Source organism: Sinocyclocheilus anshuiensis, unplaced genomic scaffold (genome assembly GCF_001515605.1).
Source record: "Sinocyclocheilus anshuiensis isolate Anshui unplaced genomic scaffold, SAMN03320099.WGS_v1.1 scaffold1571, whole genome shotgun sequence".
Lineage (NCBI taxonomy): Eukaryota > Metazoa > Chordata > Actinopteri > Cypriniformes > Cyprinidae > Sinocyclocheilus > Sinocyclocheilus anshuiensis.
This window is the reverse complement of record NW_015551107.1, coordinates 57,967-67,199: the sequence shown is the minus strand read 5'-3', so window position 1 is coordinate 67,199 and position 9,233 is coordinate 57,967. Positions and strand designations below refer to the sequence as shown.

Below are 9,233 nucleotides of genomic sequence, written 5' to 3'. Positions count from 1 at the left end.
AGGCATTGTACATAGAATATACTGTATAAATCTGAACAGTTTTTTTTTTTTTAAGATTTTATTGTTTGACATATTAAATGGCATGACATAATATATAAATGCTATAGTTGTCAATAAAGAATTTGAATAATGTTCACAACGCATGCACTCCAGACATGCTCATGTGGTGTTTGTCTGGGAAATGCAGGTTCAAATCTGGCCCATGTCATATCCTATTTATTTCTCTTTTCCCTTTTTATACTGTTGTTTCAATAAAATGTATTTACTTTTTGTTTGTTGTTTGTTTGCTTGTTTGTGTTTACTTCCACAATTTACGGGCCCAAGCTCCATATACTTGGTGTACGGCATATGTTTTAACCCTTTGGCAGTTGGGTGCTGTGTTAAATACATTCGAAAGACATTATTTTCCACATGTGCAACAGAGGATGGTAGTTTGGCTGACCTCTCTGTCCTCTGTAGCAGTGCAAGGCCCTGGCTGTCATAGAAACAGGGTCAGCGAGCGCTGTGATTGGTGCGGAGCGCGGGATCATCCGTTGTTGCTCGCTGAGAGAAGTGCTGAGTGGACCCTCCTGTTGAAGCCCCGCTCCGCCCTGTGGAGCCGCTGCACTTCCCTTTGTCCCGCAGATTTGTTTTTTTCCATCCTGGTTGAACTCTCTAGCGTGACACTAATAAGTCCATAGCATCATATATGTGGCTTAGCAGGGCGCAGGGGGCATAGCCTAACAAATGTGTGGAGTCAATTGGTAAGAAACGCTTTCTGTTTTTCATAGGGTAATTATTTGCTAAATTAAGATGCTGATCACCTGGATAAACTTAAGTGATGTTTTATGTTTAGACATACACTGCCTAATTATAAGAGCTTCATAGTTGAGAAAGCTGTTCTGGTTGGTTTTATTGTCATTATTTTGAGTTTGACTGATTGTGTTTCATTTAAGATTATAATGTGTTTGTGTTTATAGTTCTTCAGTTGTTTGAAATACTGTTTTTTCTCGATTTATTTATTTATTTTTGGTCTAGCATAGACTGACATTTAGTTTTGCTAGAACGTTTTTTGCTACATTCTAAGAAATGCTGGGTTGTTTCAACACAACTTTGGGCCAAATATGGACTAACCCAACTGTTGGGTTAAATTTTTTAATTAAAATTTTAACCCAAACGTTGGGTTAGTCCATATTTGACCCAAATTTGGGTTGAAACAGCCCAGCATTTCTTAGAGTGTAGTTTTAATTTTGCTAGTACTTTTCTTTGACGTAGCCAATTTTTGGACTAAATCTCAAGTTGAAAGTCAAGATATTGTGAACATAATATTCGGATATGACATCTCAAAAGTCAATGTTTGTATTGATAAAATCTGAAAAGACTAGAAAGTTTTTTTTGCTAGTACATTTCTTAGAAGAAGCCAATCTTTGGACTAAATCTCAAGTTGAAAGTAAAGATATTGTGAACATAATATTAGGATATGACATCTCAAAATGACTTTGAAAAGACTTCCGTCTATGAAGTTTCTGCTAAACACTGAAGAAATCTAAGAAGAGATAAATGGATCAGTACAACGATGAATCAACAAAGCTTCCCAACATTTTGGACACCTTGATGAAGCAGCTAATTTGGTGGATGAGAACACAGACCAAAAACAAAATGGTCAACTCTAAACACATCGGCCAGATTTCCTATAGGAGAAATATTGTGCTAACATCAGAGACAAAATTGGATGAAGAAAAAAAAAACGAGGAAAACAAGGCCACAAAACAAACAATGTTGCTCTCGCCACATTTAACATCGAGCCCCTCTGGGGGAACAACAAAGGCTTCAGCGAGGCCACAGTGCGTCTAAACGTTGCTAGATCTCTCTCTGGCCCGTTGGGTCGTGCTCAACCAGCAAAAGTTGAAACAATTGAAGTTTTATATTTTCCATTGAGCTCAGCAGTCAGATGTGCGAGATGCGAGTGTAAAAGCTGGGTTATACTGTCACCCTTCATCTGAAGTCCTGTTATGGGAGTGTTTGGTGTGTGAAGGTTTTCAGGAGGTTATAGGCTTCTTGAGATGGTGCTTCGGTGAGGAGTGTTGCTGCTTGAGGTACTGTGCTGCTGTTCTGGGGGAACACCAAAAAAATTCTGTTCTGCAGGGAAATCATGCAGAGAATGAGAAGGATGGGAAGTTTTCGCCTCTTGTGTTTAATTGATTTCGCTGTAAAATCAGTCGAATTTTACTGGCAGCTGATGCCAAAATATTTTGCAGGAAGGTATAGGGCATTGTAAACGATGTGTATATGATTTTTGGGTTTTTGGATTGAATGTTGGCCTGGTTATATGTTACCTGGTCAACCTCCAGATCTTGTATGATGCCTATGGACTGTTTCTAAAGGTTTTATTATGCCATCTTTCCATTGAGGTCTTAAATACCAGGAGTGATCAATCCTGGAAGCTGCCATCTTTGCTTTGCATGGGCATTTCATTCCAGAAACATTCTTAGAGCCAGTCACCTGAGTGGTAAATGCCATGTGACTGATTCTCTCTATAATGCAGCAGTCAGGAGGGAAAAGAGTAGTTTGATGCTTTTAAGAGCCCTAAAAATGGTCACTGGTGAAACATTATGATTCTTTTGTGCTACTGTACAAAATATTAAATTCTGTCTGATACATGGCAACTTTTGAATGGCTGGCAGTGGAAAAATAGACTTTTTGGCCACATAATTGTGTATTTTTGACCCTTGCTATTTTTTAACATATCTTGACCCTTGCTTTTTAAAGTATTTCTTTAAACTGTTTAACTCTTTCAAAATAAGCTTCCATTTGTTAACCAGGGTTATTATAGGTAACTAAAACTATAGATAGCTAAAATAGAATAAAATAAAATGGAATAAAACAGATTTAGTTCTAAATAGTTACTAAAATAATTCAAACTAAACCTGAAATAAAAACTGATAAAATTAATAGTAATAATAATAGTAAATGACAAAACACAGCAAAATGACTAAATCTTTAAGTAAAATAAAAATATGAAAATACAAACTAATTCAAAATATCAATAAATCTATCATACGAAAATATTACGCTAGATACGTTCGTGTTATCTAACAAAATTAATTAACATTAACGATGAACAGTTGTATTGTTAATCAAAATACTTTAGTCATTTATTAATTTGTTAATTTTATGTTAATTTCAGCATTTACATTAATCATTCATTAAAATCAAAAGTATCTGTTAGTGTTAGTATTATTAAATGGCATTGAGCTAAGTTGAACTAATAATGAGCAGTTGTATTTTTATTAACTAACATTAACAAAGATTAATAAATACTGTAATAAATGTATTTGCTCTTTGTTAATGTTAGTTAATGCATCCACTAATTTAAAGAAATGGGACCATATCATAAAATGTTGGTTGTAAAAAAAAACAGTAATAATAAACTTTTGTATAAATGTTAATGGAAATTAATCAAAATACTTTAGTCATTTATTAATTTGTTAATTTTATGTTAATTTCAGCATTTACATTAATCATTCATTAAAATCAAAAGTATCTGTTAGTGTTAGTATTATTAAATGGCATTGAGCTAAGTTGAACTAATAATGAGCAGTTGTATTTTTATTAACTAACATTAACAAAGATTAATAAATACTGTAATAAATGTATTTGCTCTTTGTTAATGTTAGTTAATGCATCCACTAATTTAAACAAATGGGACCATATCATAAAATGTTGGTTGTAAAAAAAAACATAGTAATAATAAACTTTTGTATAAATGTTAATGGAAAAAGGTGTGATGGAGAAAAATTGAGTGTGTGCACTGTGCAGTGAATTGTGTTGAGTCAATATTGTTTAAATTCATTGCGTCGATACACAAACGCTCCAGACGTTGATTGTGCTGATTGGACGAGTCCATCAATAATCTGATTTCATCTGTGTGTTTCTGTAGATGAAACATGTTATTAAACAGAAGCAAACAGGCACTCACTCATACAAGACAAAGTAAAGCTCCAGCTGCTGGACAGCGTGACGCATCTCAGGACTCGTCTTAGACTAAACATGACATGGGGAACACAATGATTTACAGCTGTTAGTGTGACAGAAAAGACCAATGAACCATAGACTTGGACAGTAAGATTGAAACACTATCAGTGATGATTGGATATGGAGTAAATAGATGGATTTCCATTAAATATCCAGGTCATATTTCAGTACGTCAGTAAGTACGTATGTACATAAGTACAAAGTACGTAAGTACGTGAGTAAGAAGTGCGTAAGTACATGAGTACGTAAGTACGCAAGTATGTATGTATGTAAGTACGTATGTAAGAACATAAGTACGTAAATACGTAAGTACATAAGTACGTATGTATGTAAATACGTAAGTACGTAAATATGTAATTACGTATGTAAATATGTAGGTTCGTTACATAAGTACGTATGTAAATATGTAAGTACGTCAGTACACAAGTAAGTCCATAAGTATGTAAGTACGTATGAGCAATATCACTCGAGTACGAGAGCGATACCGGTTCTATATCAGCATGGCTGTGATTAGGCCAGAGACACGAGGCAATCACAGCCGCTCATATAGAGCCGGTATCGCTCGAGTACGAGAGTGATATTGCGTTTATACAACAGTTCGACGGAACATGTGTGTAATTAAACAAGAAACAACGGAGTGCCTAATAAAACCCTCTTTTGTGCGGAACTACTTCCTTCCGCCACGGATTCAAAGCTCAAGTTGACAGTTAAACATACGTCACTTTTAGAATCCGTATCAAGGGCATGTGCTGCTTCAGTTAGGTTATTAGTGAGAAATAATGAGGTTATAAGAGAGAATCAATGCGGCAAGGTGTGCATCCAAATGAGAGAGAGAGAGACCGCAAAGCTAGACGTTTCTTCTTATATTAACTAACGTACTCTACGATTAGCTCAGTGAATAATAAAAAAAAAAAACATAGACCCGGCTAGAACAAGCGGAGTGATACAAAATTGTGAAAGGGCGTTCCTGTAGCGATACCAGTACAATATCTCACGGTTCTCAACCAATCAGATTTGAGAACCAGAACGAACTGTTGTATAAATGTAAATATGTAAGTACGTAAGTACATAAGTAAGTACATAAGTATGTAAGTACGTATGTAAATATGTAAGTACGCAAGTCCAATGTGTATTTAAATACATTAAGTACGTAAGAATATAAGTACGTAAGCATGTATATACGTAAACACGTAAGTACGTGAGTACGTAAGTACACAAGTACGTATGTATGTAAATATGTAAGTTCGTAAATGCATATATATGTAAATATGTAAATCCATGGTCCCACTTTATATTAAGTGGCCTTAACTACTATGTACTTATATTTAAATTAATCATTTGGTACAATGCACTTATTGTGTACATACATGTTTTTACATTGTACTTATATTTGAAAAATATCTGCATGTAATTACATCTGTAATTCATTTCTGTAATTACATTTATAATTACACTGTTGAACCATCCCTTACACCTTAACCCACCCTTAAACCTACCCAAACCTGCCCCTAACCTTACCTGTTTCCCCCCTCAATAGCAGCAAAAGTGTTTTGCAATACAATATGAACACAATAAGTACATTGTACTGATTTTTTGATGTAAGTACATAGTAGTTAAGGCCACTTAATATAAGTGCATTAGGTAATACGTAAGTGTGTAAGTACGTAAATATGTAAGTACATATATAAGTACGTAATGTCAGTACGTATGTAAATATGAAAGTACATAAATACGTAAATATAAAAGTATGTACGTACGTAAATATGTAAGTACGTAAGTACACAAGTACATAAGTAAATAAATAAATAAATAAATAAAATTGCATATAGAAATACAACAACTGTTCTAACTGCTCTACTGTACTTACTACTGTATTTATGTAAATGTAAATATTTCTTTCACATTAATGAGAATTACAGGGGAAATGCTTAATTGTAATGAAACCTTTTGAAACAAATCCTAATGGGTTATTTATAACATACAGTTGTATTGAATATAGTGTATATATTTTTGTATTTCATTTATATCAATAAAATATATCGTTTTTATGGGGTGAAACGCCTGATGATCTGGACATTCTTAATACATTTTTACAATTCATAATTCAGATTCACTCAGATAATCTTGGTTTATCTGAGTAGAACAGAAATATTAATTCAAGGAAAAATATAGCACAATGAACTGTGTTAATAGTTTCACATATGTTTTACTTGTATTTTGAAATATGCATTGAGTTGTGTGTTATGGTTAAACGAAATGTCCTGGCAGAAAATAACCAGTACATTTTCCTTGTTCCTACAATTTTTCTTTTTCTTACAGTGCATCAAATCAATGCGTTTATGGTACAGCTTGAGTCAATAAAATAAAACACATTCATTTTGACAGATGTTGTTCAGCATTAATAACTCAATAACCATTACAGTGAAGTCAGGTTTATTTATGTAGAGCTTTGAACTTTGATTCAAGCTTTACAATAAAAAACAAAAACCAAAATTCAGTTTAAGAATCAATCATTTTAAGTACAACTTCGAGTATAACAAAGCAGCTGACAGATGAGACGGAGTCAGTGAACTTATTTTGTCTTTCCCCGAGGAGCACTGAGGTGCTTGCAGACATGTTTGTGGACTCACGGGATGTGATATTTTCCAGGTTTCCCAAGGGGACGCTACTGAGAAGCTGGCTCACCAAGTCCCGACCCAGACTGCTGCTGCTCATCGCCGGCTTGAAGAGGCCTCAGGTCACCCTCATGCGCAGGAAAAGGATGAAATGCACGAAAGCAGCAAAGGCCACGTAAGCGGTAAATATGGTTATTGTTGGATGTCAGAGTGACCTCTTCAACCATCTTCCTCTGAAATGAACTTCAATCTCATTTAGACTTCATAGTGATTGCACTGGATTTGTAAATGAAATGGAAGAGTAGTTAGATTAGGAATAGAAGAGGGCATAACAGGTCAACACTGATTGAAGAACTGTTGATGACTCATTATATATCTGTGGGACCTATTTTTAGTTATGCACCAAATAAATGACCAGGCACCATCCATGAATAGGGTTTAGTTTGATGTCCCATCACTTATAAAGAGCATGTAAAGAAAACTTCAGATGTCTGTACTAATGCTTTCAAATGATTAATCGCGATTAATCGCATCCAATATAATTATTTTTGTTTATATTATATATGTACGTGTACTGTGAATATTTATTATGTATATATAAATACATACCCATGCAGTATATATTTTGAAAATATTTACATGTTTATGAATTTATATATTCATATTCTTATATTGTATATAATATATAAATATATTTAATGTATAAACATAACATATTTTTCTTAAATATATGAATGCATGTGTTTGTATTTATATATATATATATATGTACATAATAAATATACATAATATATACACATATATTATGTAAACAACATTTTTTATTTTGGATGCAATTAATCGCGATTAATCGTTTGAGAGCATAAAACCGTATATTAAAAGCTAACAGAAGCAGTAGCATTTACAAATAACAGCATATCTAAACAACAATAAAAAAGCATAGGCCTACCATTAAAAGCCGTGCTTGCACAGGTTCTGCACGATCCTCTTCACTAATATCCTCTGCTTCTCAATCGGGCTCAAACTGATAAGCGATATTAACCATGCCGTTGTTTACAATACAACCGGAGCACATGCCGCTGAGGTGAGGGGCGGGACGATTAGAGGCGGTTTAGCCAATCACAACACACTGGGCTAGCTAACCAATCAGAGCCCATCGCCTATTTCTGAGGGAGGGGCTTAAAAAAAACAGGAAAAGATCAGGCCGTTTCTCAGAGAAGGGACAGAGCGGTGTGGAATAAAGGTATTTTATGTGAAAAATAATGTTTTTTTTTTAAACGAAGCATTAACACATGTTAGACTGCACCCCAGAACCACCCCTTTAACATGGAACGTTAGTCAGTTTTGGTAACATGGTTTCAACATTAGCAAATTTTGGTAACATGGCTGCAGCATTAGATAATTTTGGTAACATGACTGCAGCATTAACATTTTGGTAACATGGTGGCACCATTAGCACATTTTGGTAACACTTTTTTGGTGTAGGCACCAATTGTAACTAATAACTAGTTGTTTATTAGCATATTGCTAGCATACTAGCATATTGGTTGTTAATTAGCACTTACAAAGCACACGAATGCCTTATTCTGCATGACCATATTTTAAACTAAACAACTACTTTACTATTAACAAGCAACAAATTAGGAGTTTATTGGGGCAAAAGTCGCAGTTAATAGTGAATAATGAGAACTGGTCCCCAAACTAAAGTATGACCCAAATTTCATATCAAATAAAAAGCTCATATAATATTAGGTTTGTTCTCCTGGGGTTGATGATTAAATTCACTGGTCCTCTAGTGGTGGAACTGTAAAGCCATCTTTTGTACCCTATTCATGGAAAGTGCTACCAAAATATAATAAATAACATAATGAGTTGCTTATTCAGCAGAAATCTTACATGCATTCCTTTGCGTTGCAGCACTTGCAGTCGTATGCCGCATTTCACTTGAGTCGCTGATACAGAGAGAAGCTCCATCTGCTGTCGACATGAACGCAGACCCAGAAACAGAGAAAGCATCTCAGTCGTCTCTGCCAAACATACGAACTAAACGCCAAAGCAGAAGCGGCGCAGAGTTTGTTGTGAAAATGAGGGATCTTCCACAAAGATCCAGACCCCCCGACTAAGATCCGGAGCCTCCCAGTGACATTTGTTCATCTTTCTCTCAAATACACTTCTGTCATGCTTCTGTTCACTACACAGTGTGTGACAGCACATTATTGCTCTTTCCTTTGCTTGACAGTGCTTTCCTTTCTTGTGTTCTCTGGTCAGGATTTCAGGGACTTTTATTTTTCGATTCCTAATGATGTGTGTGGGTGAAAAAGAACAAGAAAAATTATGAAAAAAGAAAGAAAAACGTATAATTGCCATGAGCTAGTAACCAACAGCACACCAGTGGTTTATTCATATTGTCGAGCCGTCAGACTGACAGCTGATGGTCCATTACTGTATCCTGAGGAGTAAAATAATTAATTTAAAGAGTTATATCAATCCAAATGGACCATTATGTGGCCCCATTATCATTTAATCCCCCCCAAAAAAAGATCATAGAAACATGATGGAGTATTTATATATATATATATATATATATATATATATAAATCAAGC

The 9,233-nt window shown here is 34.6% G+C and overlaps 1 long non-coding RNA gene across 1 annotated transcript; it reads left to right on the top strand.

Moving 5' to 3' along the window:
* Positions 1-647: 647 nt before the first annotated feature.
* LOC107662914 (uncharacterized) lies at positions 648-8,845 on the top strand. Its single transcript, XR_001631260.1, has 3 exons — positions 648-743; positions 6,664-6,811; positions 8,547-8,845. It is a non-coding gene; the product is annotated as an uncharacterized LOC107662914 (long non-coding RNA).
* Positions 8,846-9,233: the final 388 nt, after the last annotated feature.